Genomic DNA, 22,514 nt, shown 5'->3' with positions numbered 1-22,514 from the left:
TTTACTTTGTGACAACTCTTTCTGGCCTCAGAACCTTGGGATTTGTAGGCCAAATGTGTGCAAGACTTAAAGGTCTGCCCATTTTACAGATTCTTCCCGGGTGAAATACGCAGAAAGTGAGTTCTGGAGCATCTCGCTTTCCAGGCTAAGCTCCCCTTTTCCTCTTCTCCCTCTCCCCATAGCTCTGAATCACTCCCTTTGCTCTAGTCCCCCTCCCCACCCCTCAGCACTTGTGTATATATGCACATATTTCTAATTATAATTCTATTCACTTTTATTAATGTGTATATATCTATAATTCTTTTTATTTATACTAGTGCTACTGATGCCTGTTTACTTGTTTTGATGTCTGTCTCCCCCCTTCTAGACTGTGAGCCCGTTGTAGGCAGGGATTGTCTCTATTTGTTCCTGAACTGTACTTCCCAAGCGCTCAGTACAGTGCTTTCTGCACACAGTAAGCGCTCAATAAATGATTGAATGAACACTAAGTGCTCAATAAATATGATTGAATAAATGAATGAATGCTGTGTGACCTAGGGCAAATCACTTAACTTCTCTGTGCCTCAGTTACCTCATATGTAAAACGGGGATTAAGACTGTGATCCCTGTGTGGGACAAGGACTGTGGACAACCCAATTATCTTGCATCTACCCCAGTGTTTAGTACCGTGCCTGCACACAGTAAGCGCTTAGAAATTACCATAAAATAGTTGCTACTGGCAGAGAGAGCCAAAGAGAGGCTTGGTGAATAGACCCTTAGCCTAGAAGCCCACAAGATGCAAAAACAAGAATTTATTCCAACATGGAATGTTGCTTAGTAGGTCTCAGTTCTTTTTATTTGGTCCCTTCTTACAAGGACAGGTGTAGCAATTGACATTATGGAAAGGAACCATAAGAACGTAATTGAATACGCCTCTTTTGAGCACTTTAAATTCAAACCAACAGCGAAGGCACCTTTAAAGATGCCTGTAAAAACAATTAAAGGCTTTGATGATTTCCCAGATCGTTTCACACATCCCTCTCATTTTAAATATAACTGCTGTCTGAATAAAAATCGAATACTTTTTTCAATTAACGTAGATAGCAAAAGGAATAAAGAGCAGGAGGGAGCTAAGGGAAGGGAGATCTCCAGCAATGCCACGATGGAGAATGACATAAAAAAGAGAGTCATATTGTCTGCAATTATGAGCAAGAATTAAAATATGGTACAGGAAAGTAATATTTTTCCAGCCTCCTTATTCAGCAGGTTTTTGGGAAACCCTTCCTTTTGTGGCTACAGGAAGGCAGAGGCTTGGGATGCCATTTAGATCGACATCAGAGGATTCTCTAATGGATCCTCTCCTCAGAGCGCCGCCATTGATGCCCGGGACTGCGTTCCCGAGAGGCCCACCCGCCACCACACCGCGCGGCCTTGCTTGCTCCCTGAAGGCTCCTCTCCTCAGAGCGTCAGAGAGGCCCGCCTTAGACGCCCGGGACTCCGTTCCCGAGAGGCCCGCCCGCCCGCCCGCCATCACACCGTGCGGCCTTGCTGCTCCTGGAAGGATCCTCTCCTCAGCGCGCCACCACAGACGCCCGGGTCTCCGTTCCCGAGAGGCCCGCCCGCCATCACACCACGTGGCCCCCACTGCTCCCGGAAGGATCCTCTCCTCAGAGCGCCCCTGCTTCCACCCCCTCCATTTAAGCGACCTTCCTTAAAGTGCCCCCCATCACTCCCTTCCCGGTCCGGACCTGCCTGCCTGACTCTCCCCCCACCCCCGGGAAAAAGGCTCTTGTTATCTCCAAGTTACGTTAAGGACAACCTCATTCGCACCTACTCAGCCCTCTCATGCTAGTTGGCTGTTCACTCCTCTCCCCAGGTATCTCTGCTACCTGACCCCCTTAACAGGTCCACCTTACTCCAGCACATAATAGTTTGTATCTGCTCTCTGTGACATCATTATCTGCCAATTTTATTATTGCCATTGCATGTTAATCGTTTAACTACCCCCTGTGATGCCATCGCCTACTTATAGCACTGCTACTGTTTTATTGCTTCTGCATCTCAATTGTTAACCTCCCGCTGTACAGTCACTCCTGCTGACCTCACCATGAACTTTCAATTCCCTTGCTCCCAACCTGCCATTCCCATTCCTCACCTTCCCCATCCCCTCTCCCACCCAACTTTCTCCCTCCCTCTCCCCCAAGACCACTCCCCCTCACCCCCTACCAAGGATCCCTCTGTACCAGCGCCAGTCCAGCCGAACCCTCCGCTCCTCTGCCGCTAATCTCCTCACCGCGCCTCGTTCTCACCTGTCCCGCCAACGACCCCCGGCTGACGTCATCCCCCGGGCCTGGAATGCCCTCCCTCTGCCCTTCCGCCAAGCTAGCTCTCTTCCTCCCTTCAAGGTCCTACTGAGAGCTCACCTCCTCCAGGAGGCCTTCCCAGACTGAGCCCCTTCCTTCCTCTCCCCCTCGTCCTCCTCTCCATCCCCCCATCTAACATCCTTCCCTTCCCCACCGCACCTGTATATATGTTTGTACATATTTATTACTCTATTTATTTATTTTACTTGTACATATCTATTCTATTTATTTTATTTTGTTAATATGTTTGGTTTTGTTCTCTGTCTCCCCCTTCTAGACTGTGAGCCCACTGTTGGGTACGGACTGTCTCTATGTGTTGCTAACTTGTACTTCCCAAGCGCTTAGTACAGTGCTCTGCACACAGTAAGCGCTCAATAAATACGATTGAATCTATGCTCTAAGATGAAATGGAGCACCCGGAGATTTTTTTTTAACTTGAGACCCAAAGGTTTTATTCAACATTACTGCTTGTCGAGTACTTGGGAAAGTACAATAGTACAAAAGTACAAGTATATATGTATATATGTTTATACATATTACTCTATTTATTTATTTTACTTGTACATATCTATTGTATTTATTTTATTTTGTTAGTATGTTTGGTTTTGTTCTCTGTCTCCCCCTTTTAGACTGTGAGCCCACTGTTGGGTAGGGACTGTCTCTATGTGTTGCCAACTTGTACTTCCCAAGCGCTTAGTACAGTGCTCTGCACACAGTAAGCGCTCAATAAATACGATTGATGATGATGATACAATAATGAGACTCTCGGCTACATTTGCAACTTAGCCAAAACCCCACTGCTGCTCACATCAGGTGCTAGTGACCACATCATGGCATTTACCAGACACGGCCTTCATGGACAATGGGGCAGTCCTAGGGCAGAGAAAATTACCCTAGAGTCAAGGGGACAAACAAATCAGCCCTGCCACCAACCACACAGCTCGGAGAAAGAGCAGAAAAGGCGGGGGAGAGCAGAGAACTGGCTTCACCTGCTTCTGTTTAGCAGCTTTGCTCCTTAAAGGCCAACCACGTTGGATCAGCCTGAAGCTTTGCAATCCAGCAAGGGAGACACAGATAGGCCAAAGGCCCCTCGGAACAACCCTGGAAGCAGCCCCAGGAATACAGTTCCTGGAATTTGGTTTCTTTATTTTACAGCTGGAGGGAAGCCAGGATTCAAGGGGATCAAGGCAGGACGGAAGAGTAGACCAATCAAGTGGGGCAGAATTAGAGGAGGTTTCAAGCTCGTTAAGGACAGGGAATGTATCTGCTAATTCTCTGATATTGTATGCTCTCAAGTGCTTAGTACAGTGCTCTGCATTTAGGGCTTAATAAAAGCCACTGATCCATTGATTGATCCATGAACCATGGGTCCAGAACAAGGAGCTGCTGCCTTCCAGGTGGTTGCATTTGTCACACTGCAAGATAAGCTGACTTCTCTGTACCTCAGTTTCCTCATCTGTAATTGAGGGGTTCAATACCTGTTCTTCCTCCTAATTAAAACTGTGAACCCCGTGTGGGACAGGGATTTATTTATCCAACTTAATTATCTTGTATCCACCCCAGTGCTTAGAACAGTTCTTGGATGATAGTAAGTGCTCAACAAATACCACAATTATCACTATTATGATCATCACTCATTCACATGACACGTCGCCTGTCTACGTGTTTTGTTTTGTTGTCTGTCTCCCCCTTCTAGACTGTGAGCCCATTGTTGGGTAGGGACCATTTCTGTATGTTGCCGACTTGTACCTCCCAAGCACTTAGTACAGTGCTCTGCACACAGTAAGCACTCAATAAATACGATTGAATGAATGAATCACTCACTGGCAGTTGTCTGCTGAGTGACCATGGGCAAGTCATTTCACTTCTCTGTGCCTTAGTTATCTCATCTGTAAAATGGGGATTGAGGCTATGAGCCCCATGTGGGACAGGGACTGTGTCCAACCCAATTTGCTGGTATCCACCCCAGCGCTTAGTATGGGGCCTGGCACACAGTAAGCGCTTAACAAATACCATAATTATTATTATTATTATTCTGTGATCATCAATGTGATAGAGTCACTTGGCAGGACTGAGAAGTCAGCTTGGGACCTGAGACTTGGCAACCCAGAACCTGCCTAGAGGCAGGGATTATGCTGCTGCTGGGTAAGGGGCAGAACGCTGCGAAGAGCATTGTGGTGTTCACCCGCACTAGCCAGCTACCCAGCTTGAACCCAGATTCTGATTCCCAAAACAATGCTGTATCCACTGGGCCTAATGGATAGGACAAGGGCCAGGGAGTCGAAAGATCTGGGTTCTAGGCTCTGTCACTTTTCTTTTGTGTGACCTAGGGCAAGTCACTTCACTTCTCTGGGCCTCAGTTACCTCATCTGTAAAATGGGGATTAAGACAGTGAGCCCCATGTGGGACACAGATTGGGTCCAATCTGATTTGCTTATATCTAACCCAGTGCTTAGTATAGAGCTTGCACATGCTTAATGAATTCCATAAAAAGGCCTATCTTTAAGTTAGCACCCATGATTTGCAGAGCACTGTCCAATGTGGAAAAGGAATAATTGAAATTTACAATCTAAGCGGTAGATAATGCACATGGAAAAACTTATCTGGTATTAATTACACAGCAAAATAAATGAAGTGTCCAGGCACCGCATTAAAAGGAAAGCTCTGACTTCAAGCAGAGCCAGAAGAAAGCAGGGGGAGAGTTGGAGGGAAGAATTGGCCATTGTCTCTGTTGGCTGACGACAACTCAAATTCAGCGTATCCAAAACTGGGCTCCACATCTTCCCGACCAAACCCTTTCCTTTCCTCATCTTTCCCATAACTCTTGATGACACCAATTTATTTATATAAATGCCTGTCTCCCCCTCCAGACTGTAAGCTCGTTGTGGGCAGGGAATATGCTTATTTATTATTATATTGTACTCTCCCAAGCGCTTAGTACAGTGCTCTGCACACAGTAAGTGCTCAATAAATAAGATTGAATGAATGAACACCAGCAATTTTCTCTATCTCATAAGGCCACAACCTTAGCATTAACTCATCTCTCTCATTCAACCCATATACAGTAGTAATAATGATGGCATTTGTTAAGCGCTTACTATGTGCCAAGCACTGTTCTAAGCGCAGAGGAGGGGCTACAAGGTGATCAGGTTGTCCCACATGGGGCTCAAAATCCCCATTTTCTAGATGAGGTAACTGAGGCACAGAGAAGTGAAGTGACTTACCCAAAGTCACACAGCTGACAAGTGGCAGAGCCAGGATTAGAACCCAAGACCTCTGGCTCCCAAGCCCGTGATCTTTCCACTAAGCCACGCAGCTTCTCAGTCACAAAATTTGGTTGGTTCTATCTTCACGACACCTCTAAAATCCGTTCCTTCCTCTCCCTTTCCATTGCTATCCCATGGGTCCACACCCTTATCACACCCCACCTCGACTACTGAATCAGCCCCCTCCCTAACCTCACTGCCCTCAGCCTCTCCCCATTCAGTCCTCAATCTGCTGCCCGGATCATTTTAAAAAAACAAACAAAACAAAAACAACCAAAAAAAAAAAAAAGCTGTTCTGTCCACATCTCTCCAGTCCTCAAAAATCTCCAATGGCTGCCCAACCATATACGCACCAAGTATTAATCTTGTGGGGGAGAAAGGCACTCAACCAGTTTTACCCTTCTCCCTAGCCTTATTCTTCTCCCATTACAACCAATCAATGGCATTTATTGAGCGCTTACTGTGTGCACAGCACTGTGCTAAGTGCTTGGGAGAGTATAATACAACACAGTTGGGAGAAAAGTTCCCTTACCATGAAGAGCTTACAGTCTAGAGGGGGAGATAGACACTAACATAAATACATAAATTACGGATTTGTGTGTAAATACTGTGGATCTGAGGGTGGGGTGAATTCTTGCCTGCCACGTGGGAGGCCCGGGTTCAATTCCTGACCAATGCAACACTCTTTTTCATTCATTCATTCATTCATTCATTCATTCATTCATTCATTCATTCAATTGTATTTTTTGAGTGCTTACTGTGTGCAGAGCACTGTATTAAGCGCTTGAAAAGTACAATACAGCAATAGATACAATCTCTGCCCACAACAGACTTCCATTCTAGGGGGGCAGACAGACATTAAAACAAGTAAGCAGGCTTCAATATAAATAAGTATAATTATAGGTATATACTTATATACATAAGTGCTGTGGGGTGGGGAGGGGGAGAAGAGGAAATGGAGCAAATCAAGGTGATAGGAAAGGTGGGGAAGTTGAGGAAAAGGGGGCTTAGTCTGGCTTAGTTTTCCAGCACTTAGTACAGTGCCAGCGCTTAGTACAGTGCCTGGAACATAGTAAGTGCTTAAAAACTACCTCAATTATTATTATCATCATTAAGTGCTTTAAAGGGAATATAATAATAATAATGGCATTTATTAAGCACTTACTGTGTGCAAAACACTGTGCTAAGCGCTGGGGAGGTTACAAGGTGATCAGGTTGTCCCATGGGGGGCTCACAGTCTTAATCCCCATTTTACAGATGAGGGAACTGAGGCCCAGGGAAGTTAAGTGATTTGCCCAGAGTCACACAGCTGACAAATGTCGGAGTCAGGATTTGAACCCAGGACCTCTGACTCCAAAGCCCGGGCTCTTTCCACTGAGCCACGCTGCTTCTCTGTCCATATGGAATATGTCCATTTCTTCCCCTAAAACCAATTTACTGCACCCCAATCTCCTCTTTCTCACTGTGGATCCCAAACTCACGCTCTCCCATCTGCCTAGAATTCCTTCCCCTTCATATCCAACAGACCACCTCTCTCCCCATCTTCAAAACCCTACGTAAATAAAGCCTACACCAGGAAGGCTTTCCTGACTAATTCCTCATCTCCACAACTTATCCTTCCTCCCTTCTGTGTTGCCTATGTGCTTAAGTCAGCACCCACTAAGCACTTTGATACTTTTCCTAGTTCTACAGAGTATTTCTGAAGCTTCTCTTACCTGGAATTTATTTCAATGCTTTTCTCCCCAGCTTGATTGTTAGCTCCCAGAGGGCAGGGATTATGGCTACCAAGTGTTTCCTTGGATGACCCGCTGACATCTCAAAATTAACAGGCCCCAAGAAGACCTCCTCATTTTCCCCTCCAAAACCTTTTCTGCCCATGACCTTCCTATCACTGAAGACAGCATCACCTTCCTCCCTAACTCAAAAGCTCGTAACCTTGGAAATATCCTCGACTCACCTCTCTCATTCAACCCACACATTCAATCCGTCATGAAATCCTGTCGTTTCTAAAATCACAATATCTCTAGAATCTGCGCTTTCCTCTCAATCAATCAATGGTATTTACAGAGTGTTTACTGTATGCAGAGCACTGGACTAAGCCCTTGGGAGAGTACATCAGAACATGTCTACTGCTCACAAGAAGCATACGGTCTGGAGGGGGAGACAGAAATAAATACAAATTATGGATATGTACATAAGTGCTGTGGGGCTGAGGGTGGGGAGAATAAGGTGTACAAAAACAAGTATAAGACTGACGCAGAAGGGAAAGGGAGTAGGGGAAATGAGGGCTTAGTCGGGGAAGGCCTCTTGGAGGAGATGGAATTTTAGTAAGTCTTTGAAAGTGGGGAGAGTGGTGATCTGTCAGATATGAAGGGGGAAGGAGTTCCAAGCCAGAGGTAAGACGTGGGCAAGAGGTTGGCAGAGAGATTGATGAGATTGAGATACAATGAGTAGACTGATGTTAAGAGGAACAAACTGAGCATTCTGGGTTGTAGCAGGATATCAGTGAGATAAGATTGGAGGGGACAAGTGGACTAAGTGCTTTAAAGTCAATGATGAGGAGTTTCTGTTTGATGCGAGGTGGATGGGCAACCACTGGAGGTTCTTGGGGAGTGGGGAAACGTGAACTTAACGTTTTTGTAGAAAAGTGATCTGGACAGGAGAGTGAAGTACAGAATGGAGTGGGGAGACACAGGAGGCAGGGAGCAAGGAGAGAGCGATGGGGTAGCTGATGCTGTAGGCAAGGTGGGATAGTATAGTATCAGTATGGTGCTGGATCATACTTTATACTGCTGCCCGGATTATCTTTGTCCAGAAACGCTCGGGGCATATTACTCCCCTCCTCAAAAATCTCCAGTGGCTACCAATCAATCTGCGCATCAGGCAGAAACTCCTCACCCTGGGCTTCAAGGTTCTCCATCACCTCGCCCCCTCCTACCTCACCTCCCTTCTCTCCTTCTACAGCCCAGCCCGCACCCTCCGTTCCTCCGCCGCTAATCTCCTCACCGTACCTCATTCTCGCCTGTCCCGCCATCGACCCCCGGCCCACGTCATCCCCCGGGCCTGGAATGCCCTCCCTCTGCCCATCTGCCAAGCTAGCTCTCTTCCTCCCTTCAAGGCCCTACTGAGAGCTCACCTACTCCAGGAGGCCTTCCCAGACTGAGCCCCTTCCTTCCTCTCCCCCTCGTCCCCCTCTCCATCCCCCCCATCTTACCTCCTTCCCTTCCGCACAGCACCTGTATATATGTATATATGTTTGTACATATTTATTACTCTATTTATTTATTTATTTTACTTGTACATATCTATTCTATTTATTTTATTTTGTTAGTATGTTTGGTTTTGTTCTCTGTCTCCCCCTTTTAGACTGTGAGCCCACTGTTGGGTAGGGACTGTCTCTATATGTTGCCAATTTGTACTTCCCAAGCGCTTAGTACAGTGCTCTGCACATAGTAAGGGCTCAATAAATACGATTGATGATGATTGATGATGATGATCAGTATAGAATGGAGAGGAAAGGGTGCATTTCGGTGATGTGGTGAAGGTTGAACTGACAGGACTTGGTGACGGACTGAATATATGGGTTGAATGAAAGGGATGAGTTGAGGCTAATGCAAAGGTTATGGGCTGATGAGACAGGAAGGATGGTGATGTTATTCATAGTGGGAGAGTCATGAGGAGGACAAGGTTTGGATGGTAAGATAAGGCGTTCTCTTTTGGACATGTTAAGTTTGAGGTGTCAGTGGGACGTCCAAGTAGAGATGCCCTGAAGGCAGGAGGAAATACTGAATCCATCCAAACTGCCGCCATGCTGATCCAAGCTCTTATTTCCCACCTTGACCACTGCATCAGCCTCCTTACTGATCTCTTCGCCTTATGTCTCTCCCCTCTCCAGTTCATGTTTCACTCTGTTGCCTGGATCATTTTTCCAAAAATATACTTAGTCCGTATTTACCTACTCCTCGAAAACCTCCAATGGTTGCCCACCCCCCTTCACATCAAACAAAAACTCCTTAGTATTAGGAGTTTAAGGCACTCAATGAGCTCTCTTCATCTTTGCTTATCTTGCTGATCTCCTTCTACAATTCAACCTGTAAACTCCACCACTCCCCTAATGCCAACCTACTCTCTGTACCTCCATCTCATCTATCCTACCGCCCATGTCCTCCCTTCGCATTCATTTCTGACAGTCCACCACTCTCCTCATCTTCAAAACCCTCCAAAAATCACACCTCCTTCAAGAGGCCTTCCTTGAGTAAACTCTCATTTCTCCTATCTACACTCTCCTCTGCATCAACAAGACACTTGGCTATGTAAACCTTAAGCATCTTGATACCCACCCCAGCATACTTACATAAATATTCTTATACTCTACTATTTCCCCTACCTGCAATTTATTTTAATGCCTGTCTCCCTTTGTAAACTGTAAGCTCCTTGTTGGCAGGATTTGTGACTACCAACTCTGTTGTAGTCCACTTTCCCAAGCATTTAGTACAGTGCTCTGCACACGGTACAGCTCAGTGAATATCACCAACTACCAACTCTATTGCACTGTATTTCCCCAAGCACTTAATAAAGTGTTCCGCCCACAGTAAACACTCAATGAATATTACTGGTTGACTACTGGTATTGTATTTATTTTCCCAAGTACTTAGTATAGTGTTCTGCCCTCAGTAAGTGCTCAATAAACATCACTGGTTTACTACCAAATCTACTGTATTATATTCTCCCAAGCACTTAGTACAGTGAGTGCTCAATAAATGTTACTGATCAGAGGACCGAAAACAAAATCAGTTGACCTCTTACTGTTCCTGAGACTAAAAGAAGCACACGGGTCAGTGATTCAATGATAGCTAAGGCTCTCTCAATGAGGATGGTTGGAAATGTTCTGCACTGTGACAGTGGCCAGTGCACTCCCTTGGAGGTCTGCAGGTCCCCTGGAACCTCCCCTGAAGGATGGGCAGAGGCAGGTCCAGGTAATTTGGCTTTCAAGGAGTTTTTAGGAAGCTGGCCCATTCCCTTCGGCCTGGAACACCCTCCCACTTCAAATCCAGCGGCCACTGCTCTCCCTATTTCCAAAGCCCTTGAAGCAGCATGGCACCGTGGATAAAGCACAGGCCTGGGAGTCGAAAGGTCATAGGTTCAAATCCCAGCTCTGCCACTTGTCTGCTGTGTGACCTGGGGCAAATCACTTCTCTGGGATTCAGTTACCTCATCTGGAAAATGGGGTTTAAGACTGTGAGCCCCACTTGGGACAACCTGACTACCCTGTATCTACCCCAGGGCTTAGAACAGTGCTTGGCACATAATAAATGCTTAACAAATACCATTATTATTATTATTATCATTATTGTTATTAACTCCAAGAACAGCTGTGATTAGTTCTTGAGTGTGGGGGTCCCTGGGTAGGTACCCATTTACGGTAAGTACAGGATACAGGTAAGAGTGATCCTCCCTTCTCTCTCCCATCTCTGACCCTCGTGAAAGGCACTCTCTGGCAGTGCCACAAACTCTATCCCCTCCATTCAGAGGTGGGAGAATCCATCAATCAATGATACTTACTGAGTGCTACCACTGTGCAGAACACTCTATTTGGAGTTTGGGAGCGCAATACAGAGTTGGCAGATGTGATCATTGCCCACAAGGATTATAATAATAATAATAATAATAATAATAATAATAATAATAACAATAACAATAATAATAATAATGGTATTTGTTAAATGCTTACTATGTGCCAAGCACTATTGTAAGCGCTGGGGTACATACAAGGTCAGCACGTTGTCCCAAGTGGGGCTCACAGTCTTAATCCCCATTTTACAGATGAGGTAACTGAGGCACAGAGAAGCTAAGTGACTTGCCCAAGTCACACAGCTGACAAGTGGCGGAGCAGGGATTAGAACTCACGACCCCTGACTCCCAGGCCTGGGCTCTTTCCACTAAGCCATGGTGCTTTTCAAGTCTAAAGTTTAAAGTCTAAAGGGGGAGTCACCCATTAAATAGGAAAAATAGGGCTCAATATTTGAACTCTAAAATTTCCTCTTTTTTTGGTTGTGAATACTCTTTTTCCTAAAAGACTGAAAGTTTTTAAGTCCGCCTTCGTTTCTCGAGTGTCTGGGGGCCAAAAGCACGGGTCACTGGGCCTCCTGTCATGGCCACAATGAATCTTGTGTCCAAGTCCAGCTCGCAATTGTGGTTATTCCCAGGACAAAGGGAAGGAATTCGTGCTGTGTTCCCCACACCCTCACACGGCATATATGGGGGAAGGCAAATGGCAATCGTACTGCTTCCACAGCCCTGAGCTGTCTTAGCCTTGCACATTTCAGAGTCCCAGTCAATACTGAGGAGGGCCGAGAGCCGAATCTGGAAGGGAGATGCATCACCGGGCACTCTCAAGTTCAAAAAGGAGTTTGTTTCTTGTTCTATTTGGAAGCCTGATTAAGGAAGGACGTGGTCCTGTGACCAGACCTCCATGTTGCTGGGCCAGAGTTCACTTTGCTGTGGTGTCCGTTGAGGTGCCAAGCTTGGTTAGTTAGGAACCTTCTTGATGCGGTCTTAAAATTTAGAACAAACATTCAAGGTTAGGTTGCAACATTATTGGTGTTGCTCCACAGCAGTCTCTGGAGATGAGAGGTGAGAACATTTCGGTTTGCTCCAACTAAGCAGCTAAAGACTTCTACGCTGAGAGCAAACTTTCTGGTAATGGGCCTCTGGAGTGTTTCTGGAGCCAAACGCCAATGTTTCCATCCACTTGAATTCGGGGAATTTGACTCCCCCGAAATTCAAGTGGATGGAAACATCCGCCTTTGGGCTGAGCATACTATTCTCTCATTGCTCAGGCATGCCACAAGTAAAGAATTACTTGGGCACACACAAACAACATGGACTGGAGATCATTAAAAGCCAAATACATGACTTGTTCAACGGAAGCACAACTCTACGAGGGATTAAACCATTTGGCCATTTATTTATCTACCAAACGCCTCTTGAAAGTAAAGCTTCTCCTCCACACCAGACTGGACAGGTAGGGAAAAGAGTTGATATGACACTCAGAAATTTATGTTTCTTTTAGGTTTCCCACCTACCTTCAGGAACATTTCTTGCCTTACTGAAATGAACTTTTCCTTCAACAGTTCAACTTGGTCCTATCCTTTCTTAATCGGTCACACACTGGTCCTTGGTTTGACCCACTGGAAGCTGCAGTCGCAGTTTTGTAATTTAACATGATTATACACAATTATCTGTACTACATTCCCTCCCCTCCCCCTACAAAAACAATATGGACTAAACTGGGTTTAATGCAAAACTGTAAACAAGGTCCAAAATTGGGTTAAACCATTTTATCCTTGACTCCTCTTGCTCATTCAACACAAGTATTCAGTTACTAAATTCTGTCAGTTTGACCTTCACAACAGCACTAAAAGTCACTCTTTCCTCTCCATCCAAATTGCTGCCAAGTTAATCCAATCACTTGCCCTATCTCATCTCGATTACTGTATCAGCCTCTTTGCTGACCTCCTTGCCTCCTGTCTCTCCCCACTCCAGTCCATATTTCACTCCACTGCCCCGATCATTTTTCTATCAAAACATTCAGTTCATGTTTTCCCACTCCTCAGAAACCTCTAGTGGTTGCCCATCCACCTCCACATCAAACAGAAGCTCCTTACCATTGGCTTTAAAGCACTCGATTACCTTGCCTCTTCCTATCTCACCTCCCTACTCTCCTACTACAACCCGGCCTGCACAATTCTCTCCTCTAAAGCTAAACTTCTCACTGTACCTCGATCTTGTCTACTCACCGACAGTCTCTCTCCTTGACTGTCCTCCTTTTTCATATCTGACAGACAGAATTACTCTCCTCACTTTCAAAGCCTTATTGAAGGCACATGTCTCCCAAGAGTCCCTGACTAAGCCCTCATTTCCCCTTTTCCCACTCCCTTCTGTGTCGACCTGACTTGCTTCCTTTACTCATCACCGCCTTCAGCCCCACAGCATTTTTGTATGTATCCTTAATTTATTCACTTACATCAATGCCTGTCTCCCTCTCTAGACTGTAAGCTCGTTGGTGCATGGAATGTGTCTGCTATATTGTTAATGTTGCACTCTCCCAAGCCCTTAGTACAGTGCTCTGAATAAAAGAAGTGCTCAATAAATATGAGTGATTAATTGATTGATTGTTTATCCTCCGTAGCCTATTGTGGATTGCTGGGTTTAGACAGTTATAAGCTAAATGAGGCAGGGAAGATATATTTTAATCTGAGCATCTCATCTGTCCTTTGGTGTTGAGTGAATGTTTGAACATGCTGTAAAAAACTTTTGTGAGGCTCAAAAGCCTCTTCATTTTGCAGCATGTTACATTTCAGCTTTTAAATTATAAATCAAATTGCACATTACACATGAGGTGAAATTCCAATGTAGAATCAGAGTGGCTTGTGAACTGGTGGAGCCTGACATTTCAATGGGATGCACAGTGGAGAGAGAAGCTGCTAAGAAGCAAAATGCTTTTTTCAGTATCGTATCTGCAACATTTGTAAAGTGAATTTTCAAAATCTTGCAGAACCAAGGAGGTAGTGGACAGTAAACTGGTGGTACAAATGTGGGTGGTGAATGGACAATTACTAACAGTTGTAGAAATTTAAATGAGTGCACAGAACAACTTACTGCACATACTCAGCTCAGAGATATGGGAGAAGTCAGATGACGGTGTCAGTAAATACAAGGAATGGAATTTATACAGAAGTGATTTTAAGCATTGGATGTTGAGGGATGACCAGAGAAATAAGTACTGGGCAAAAAAAAAAATCTTTCCTCATCTGTGTCTTTCTTGGAGCCTGTCACAATCCCTGCCCATGCCCTCAGAAATAGCTGTTCTGGATTTGTCCGTGGTTTCCTCTTCACCATTTCACATTCCTTCTGGATCCAACCCTTCCCACCGAGGGACCAAGAACCCCGCTTAATTCTCACTCATCTACCGTTTCTTGTAACTTTGTACTTTGCCAACAACAGGCACTCAGTGAACACTATTTAATGAATGAGTTAATTCATTTATAAAAGTTAAGAGCCTTCTGAATCTTTCCTAGATTTGTTGCTAGAAAAGTGGTTGGCAAAATTATCCAATGGTTCCCCTTAAATGAATCCTTGTTAAGTGAGATGAGAAGCCAACTTGGAATTCTTCTAATGCCCCAAAAAGAAAGCTGAGATTCATCCTCATTTCACCTTCATTCAGTAGCAATGATGATTATAATAATAATAATGATTGTGGTACTGGTTAAGTGCTTACTATGTGCCAAGCACTGTACAAAATAAGCACTGGGGTAGACACAAAATGATCAGATCAAAGTTCCTGTATCACAGTTACATGATCCCATGAGCAGTTGCTTACACCTGTTGTCTCCATTTCCTCTCCTTCAATTCTCTCCTTGACCCACCCAATATGGCTTCCACCCCCTTCACTCCATGGAAACTTCCCTCTCAAAGGTCACCAAAGATCTCCTTCTTGCCAAATCCAATGGCTTCTACTCTATCCTGATTCTCCTTGACCTCTCAGCTGTCTTTGACACTGTCAACCACCTCTTTTTCCTGGAAACATTATCCAACTTTGGCTTCACTGACTCTGTCCTCTACTGGGTCTCCTCCTATCTCTCTGGCTGCTCCTTCTCACTCTTCTTTGAGGGCTCCTCCTCTGCCTCCTAACTGTCGGTGTCCCTCAAGGCTCAGTTTTGGGTCAACTCATGTTCTCCATCTACACCCACTCCCTTGGAGAACTCATTCGTTCTCATGACTTCAACTACTATCTCTATTATATTAATGTCTGTCTCCCCCTCTACACTAAAAGCTTGCTGTGGACAGGGAAATTATTGACCAACTCCATTGTAGTGTATTCTCTAGAGTGCTTAGTACTGAAGCGCTCGGGAACTTGAGAAGCAGCATGGACTAGTGGCAAGAGCATGGGCTTGGGAGTTAGAGGATGTGGGTTCTAATCCTGGCTCTGCCACTTGTCTGCTGTGTGACCTTGGGCAAGTCACTTAACTTCTCTGTGCCTCAGTTACCTCATCTGTAAAATGGGGATTAAGACTGTGAGCCCCACATGGGACAACCTGATTACTTTGTATCTACCCCACCGCTTAGAACACTGCAAGCCACGTAGTAAGTGCTTCACAAATACCCTAATTCTTCTTATTATTACAGTGCTCTGCACAGTAAATGTGCAATAAATACAATTGATTGATTGATCTATAGGGGAGGGAGAACAAGCATTTTATCCCCAATTTATAGGTGAGGAAACCGAGGCCCAGAAACAATAAGTGACTTGCCCAAGGTTACACAACAGGTAAGTGGCAGAGCTGGGATTAGAACCTAGGTTCTCTGGCTCCCAGGCCCACGCTCTATCCACTAGGCCATGCTGCTTCTCCCCCTCTAGACTGTAAGCTTGTTATGGGCAGGGAATGTGTCTGTTTATTGTTGTATGTACTCTCCTAAGCTCTTAGTACAGTGCTCTGCAACAGTAAGTGCTCAATAAACACGACAGACTGAGTTCTCCCATGCACCTCTGCTGTTCAGGACATCCTCCCCTAGCAGGAGCAGCTGGAGAAGAGCATACAAAATGTTCAACATTTCTGTGGCGCTCGGCTTCAAGACTGAAAATTTTTCCCAGAAAGTTGCAGATTTTTCTAAAACTGATTGAAAAGAGAGCATCTCTCTACCTTCCTTGCTGCTGTACTGCAGTAAATACAACATGAACACAGGCAGAAGCAAAATGTAGGCTCCATCCTTTACCAGCTAAGAGAAACAGGAAAGTCAAAGTCCCATGTGGGTAATGGTGGCAAAAATTGACTTCACTTGCTGCACTTAAGGAACTGTTGTTGCGGGGTACCGGTCTGCAGCCGGGGAGTGGGGGTGGGGGAGAGGCAGGGAGAGAGGGGGTGTCATGGTGTTAATCTGGCAAAGCCACAAGAAAATACATTAGCCCAAAGCAGCTGTTTGAGCAGATGTAATCAAAAGTTCCCTAGTGCAAAGAGTGAAACAAGAAGAGGCTCACCCTCCAGAGTCCAACAAAAGCCCACTTTGCTGCTTTTTCTAGTTTCTATAGTTTCCTTCCCAGTGATTCTGCAAATGTCTTCGTTCCTTTAGAAATCATGAATTTTTTCCACTTTTCCAGTCATGAAAACTGAAATCCTTTCAAAGAATGGAATAGGGCAAGATTACAGCTTAGAGAATTGCTCTTCCAATAAACACTTTGTTTTTCTCATATACTGGCTTATAAAAACCACCCGGTCTTGAATCCCTCGGTTTGAAAATCTCGATGTGAGGGTGTTTTTATGGTATTTTGGGCAGGTAAACTTTGATTGTTGAAAATGAGACAAGCATGAAACACAACCTCCCTGATTCTTTTTAGTTAGCAAATGACCCAAAACACAGGAGAGAAACACAAGTTCCAAAGGTGCTAACTTTTTCATGCATTGTAAAGGTTTTGAATTTCTAAGGCTTGCTGCCGCTGCTTTAGTCCAAATGCTACTGAATAAGCAGTCAGCACACATATCCTGCTCAGTGCCCTGAACAGCAAAGGAGGTAGTGTCACAAAGTGATCCTGCAGAATACCACAGGCTCAGAAACCCCACTCAATGCTGAGCCATTTTAGCTAAACCAGAAGGGAAGGCAGGCAGCAACACAATCTGTGCAAGGCTATCAGGCCGCCTTCCCTAGCCTTTAATTTAGATTGATTATGACTACGGATTTCCACCTTTTGTTTTCTTCTTACTTTCACCCCTAATGATTGATGGCTTCAATGAGCTTTTAGAAGTGGATGTGGGAGAGAGAGAGAGAGAGAGAGAGAGAGAGAGAGAGAGAGAGAGAGAGAGAGAGAGAGAGAGAGAGAGAGAGAGAATGAGAATATGTTTGTGTGGGCAGAGGGGATCACTGCGAGAGGAGATATGGCAGAAAACAGTGACTCACCCACTGACACAATGTGGTTATAAAAGCAAAGTATATGCCAGTATGCAAACTGTATTCTAGCATGGACAATTAAGTTACAGTAAGAGAAGCAGTCTCTTACTTATACCTGATAAGAGAAGGTATCTTCCTTTTTTTCTCCCCTTCTTTCTTTTCTTCTCCTCCTTTTTCTCCTGCTGCTCTTACTGCTAGATTTCAATCCTTGCCTAGCAGTCCCGCCCCTGTATTGGGGTTGCAAAAATTAGGCAAAAATGTGGGCCAGTTACATTAGTAAATACGGTATCTGGGCTCTAATCCCAGCTCTCCTACATCTGCTATGTGACCTTGGGTAAATCACTTACCTTCTCTGTGCCTCAGTAACCTCATCGGGATTAAGACTGTGAGTCCTTCATGACACAGGTGTCCAACCTGATTTACCTGTATGTACCCCAGCACTTAACAAATACCATTTAAAAAAAGAAATCAGGCCAACTACAGTCCCAGGCCCACATGGGGCTCACAGTCTAAGTAGGAGGAAGAAAAGGTCTCGAATCCCCATTTTGAAGTTGAGGACATGGAGGCATAGAAAAGTTAAGTAACTTGCCCGAGGTCACACAGCAGGTAAGTGCTAGAGCTGGGATTAGAACCCAGGTCCCATGGTTCTCAGGTCTGTACTTTATCCACCAGGCCACACTGCTACTTCTGTCTGGAAACAGTCACTGGGCTTGAGAACACTGTAGCAGCAGTGATTAGGGAGAAGAGGAGTTAGAGAAGTGAAAGGATGGGTGTGCCCACAGGGTACAATCAGTGACTCCCCAAATTCTGAATATGATGGTATACACTTCCCAAAACCACTTGCCTGCTGTGTGACCTTGGGCAGATCACTTAGCTTCTCTGTGCCTCAGTTATCTCATCTGCAAAATGGGGATTGAGATTGTGAGCCCTATGTACGACAGGAACTGTGTCCAACCTGATTAGCTTGTATCAACCCAACACTTAGAACAGAGCCTGGCACACAGTAATTGCTTTAAAAATACCATTAAAAAACCAAAGATCATGAACAATAAAATTGTGGAACATGGTGTGTCTACTTTCAAAGCCATGCTCACCTGAACACAGCTCTGCTGGGTAGGACATGCGAAGAGAATGCAGAAGAGCAGGATTCCCAAACAGCTGCTGGATGGAGAACTGAAATTGGGAAATTGAAATCAAAGAGGGCAGAGGAACTGTTTTAAGAACATACTGAAACAAACCCACCCCAAATGAAAACTGAGAGTCAGTTGCTGAGGAGAGGCCAAGATGGTGAACTCTGTCAGGAAGGAGTGATTCTCTTGGACAAAAAGCTTCGTAGGGAGCAAGGGACAAGGAGGCAAACGAGAAGCAGCATGTCCTAGTGGAAAGAGCACTGGCCCAGGAGTCAGAGGACCTGGGTTCTAATCCCACCTCCGCCACTTATCTGCTGTGTGACTTTGAACAAGTCACTTAATTTCTCTGTGCTCCAGTTACCCAATCTGTGAAATTGGAAGTAAATCCTACTGCCTCCCACTTTAGAGTGCGTACCCCATGTGGAAAAGTGACTGTGTCCAACTTGATTATCTTATTCATTCAATCGTATTTAATGAGTGCTAACTGTGTGCAGAGCACTGTACTAAGCGCTTAATTTACCCCATATGTCTTATATTTACCCCATATATCTCATATTTACCACACAGTAAGGGCTTAACAAGTACAATAACAACATTAAAATTATTATTATTATTATTATTATTATGAGAAAAGAGTGCCAGGCCTTGTACACGTTAAACATGACAACATGGTAAGGGACAGCTTTCTTATGTGCAGAAGGTGGCCGGAACAAATTGTCCTCCTAAGGTCTATTCATTCACACGTGGACTCAAAAGGGAATTTCACTGAAAGTTGTATCGTCGACTACCTTACACTATATACATTGTTACATTTTCAGCCAGACGTGTATCAACAAATGTTTTTCATATGATGTAAAGACTGGAAAGGAATTTGAAAATGGTGGGTCCTGAATATTCCACATGATAAGAATCCTATCATGTTCCTATTTACTGTGGCAAAAAGCTTCCTTCTGTACTCAAGTAAAATCAGTCTTCATAAATTCCCCCCCTTTCACCTTGGGGTTTAAGGCATTAGCAGCCTTCTTTCCCTAGTGCCAAGGCCTTAGAGCGATGTGAGTTCTGGCTCAATGTTACGTTGGTTCCTTTGGCTCGGCAACCCCATCCCTCTCTGGACTCTATCTCTTGGTCTTTGGCCATCTGGCTTCTCCTGTCATTCCGTCTTGGAGGCTCCCTCCCTTCCTTGCTCTAATCCACATTTGCTGGGGCCTTCTCTCAGAGATCTCTGAGAAGGTTCACTAGCTTTCATTTTAACTTGAGGCCTCTCCCAGAGACTTTGGGGGTTCCGACCCTAGACTTAGGAAGGATAAAGTAAACTCTATTTTTCAGGTTGTGTACCCTAAGTCATGGATTCCTAGTTACGGTGTTTTATGGACGGACACACACACCTACACCCACACACACACACACCCATCACGGATTGATGAGTTCTCACTGCTGATGGACTCTGACTATTGTAATCTATAAAGAGGGGCTCAGAAACAAAGACTGCATTATCCTATATTTGCCAAACACTTCTAGTAGTTTTATAATTTACTGAAGCCCCCTCTCAACAACACTGCACATCTTCTCCTGCTCTCAGAACAGTGCTTGGCACATAGTAAGTGCTTAACAAATACCATCATCATCATCACCATCTCTCCTCCTCAGAAGGTTGTATAACATATCATTATTTCCAAAACGTTTACAGTTCCTTATCCTTCAGGAAGCTCTACCTGGGTGTAACTGCCTAAACTTAATGGTCTGAGCTGGAAACTCTTAATTGTCTTGAAACAACATTGCAAATATATATACATGTGCACTTAGAACAAATGCTAGAAGCACATCAGCTGAAAATAATCTACCCTGAACCATAAGCAATTAAAGAAATACATCCACAATCAGAAGATAAGCATTCCAGTGCATTAGAAAGAGAAACTTTAATTGACGGATGTTTTTTCTATACCCAAAGACAATGCAGAATTTTTTTATGACTCAACCCCATGACCTACAGAAGTAGTGGTCTTCCAAATCTCCAGATAGCTTGGACTCTAGCCTGAGTCCACTCTGTGTTTCAGTCCTGATCCTATGCAATCCAATTTGGTTTTGCAAATAACAGAGCCCTGAAAAGACACTTGCAATGAAATGAAGAACCATCATTCTTCAATAAAGCTTGATCTGGCATACAGGTTCTCACCAGAGCTACAGCAGTATCCTCTTACTTCCTCCTATTCGAAAACTGAGAGTCTGTTTCCCCGGCTAAACTTAAAACTCTTTTTGGGTAGGGATCATGCACACTAATTTTTTTGTACTCTCTCTAGCGCTTAGTGTCATGCTCTACTCACAATGAAATGACTAATACATGCTATCGATGACTGAATAAAAGAAAGTCTACGCTCACACCCACAAACCCACTCTTTCATCATTTTATCCCCAAAATATTTCACTCTTTACCTAGTCATATTATTTTTTTCACTATCAGTTGAGGCATATTCCTTCTCCCCTTGTTCCCCAAAACAATCTAGACTCAAAGTTTCCAAACTTGAGATAACACAAGATCTCAAAGTCTTATGACCTAACTTTAATTTTAGCAAGCCCACTGGCCAATCTTCTCTCTTTTGTCACAACTTTTCTATGCCTCAGTTTCCTCATCTGAAGAATGGATTAAATACCTTTTCTCCTTCCCCCTTACACTGTGAGCCCTGTGAGGGGCAAGGATTTTGTTTTCTCTGATTATCTGGTTCCTAACCCAATGTTTAGAACAGTGCTTTAAACATAGCAAGTGCTTAATACAATTACTGTTATTGTTACTCTGATCGTTTCTTCTCTGCTGACCCCAACATTGCTTCTTCCCTAGTTAGGATGAGATTATTTTTACTTTGGCCAGGTTTAATAAAAGCAAAAATTTAATTAGTTTCCTTTTTTAGTTCTGCAGTATACATGACATACATATTCCCAGATTAACACTGTCTGTCCTTTACTATATTGCAAATCTGATTGGAAGAAGCACAAATAATAAATACTGTGGTATTTCTTAAATGCTTACTATGCCAAGCACTGTGCTAGTCACTGGGGTGAATAATAATAATAATCATAACAATAGTAATATTTGTTAATAACTATGTACCAAGTACTGTACTAAGCACTACAGGCAGGTGACAGAACTGGGATTAGAACGAGGTTTCCTGATTCCCAGTACTGTGCTTTTTCTTCTAGGTCACATTCATTCCAGAAGTATTTGGCAGTGCGAGTTTGTACACCAGTTGATCTTTGTAATTTTAAGATCTTTTACTCCAAAATTTTTCATGCCTGCTGAAGTTTATATCCTTCCTTTTCTTGAATAGGAAGTGAAGATTTATGCCAGCCCACCCAATTCCAGGGAATGCCTATCCTACCTCTACCTCTCTTTAACTGTAGAAGGATTCAAAGGAGGGAAGGAGAATAGAAATCCGCTTGCTAAAGAAAAAGCAATTTTCAGTAGATTTACATGAGTTGCGTGCTTTCTGTGGGTTGCCTTTGAGCTTCTTGAAGATGATGATAATGACGATGGTATTTGTTAAGTGCTTACTATGTGCCAAGCACTGTTCTAAGCCCTGAGGTAGATACAAGGTAATCAGGCTGTCCCATGTGAGGCTCATAGTCTTAATCCCCATTTTACAGATGAGGTAACTGAGGTGCAGAGAAGTTAAGTGATTTGCCCAAAGTCACACAGCTGACAAGTGGAGGAGCTGGGATTAGAACCCATGACCTCTGACTCCCAAGCCTGGGTTCCTTCCACTAAGCCACGCTGCTTCTCCTCTAGGGCTGCTGAAAGAAATTAGCCACAGAGTCCTGGGGCAACAGAAAAGGTGCAAAAT

General features: G+C 44.3%; 1 protein-coding gene across 8 annotated transcripts in view; it reads right to left on the bottom strand.

Moving 5' to 3' along the window:
• The window catches only part of FYN (FYN proto-oncogene, Src family tyrosine kinase), a 267,959-nt gene that overhangs the window by 93,440 nt on the left and 152,005 nt on the right, over positions 1-22,514 (bottom strand). For 4 of the 8 annotated variants that reach the window (XM_038760925.1, XM_038760918.1, XM_038760926.1 and 1 more), the window contains one exon: positions 18,646-18,724. The exons of 1 other annotated variant lie outside the window; for it this stretch is intronic. The gene's annotated coding sequence lies outside the window, so the exon portion shown is untranslated. Of the gene's footprint in view, positions 1-1,515; positions 1,540-16,646; positions 16,742-17,666; positions 17,779-18,645; positions 18,725-22,514 lie in introns of those variants that run through there. 3 more of the 8 variants (XM_038760919.1, XM_038760922.1, XM_038760923.1) reach the window with 3 other exon arrangements.

This window comes from Tachyglossus aculeatus, chromosome 19 (assembly GCF_015852505.1).
Source record: "Tachyglossus aculeatus isolate mTacAcu1 chromosome 19, mTacAcu1.pri, whole genome shotgun sequence".
In the NCBI taxonomy this organism is placed as follows: Eukaryota; Metazoa; Chordata; class Mammalia; order Monotremata; family Tachyglossidae; genus Tachyglossus; species Tachyglossus aculeatus.
The sequence above is the reverse complement of the archived record's forward strand: the minus strand, read 5'-3'. Positions and strand labels throughout refer to the sequence as shown.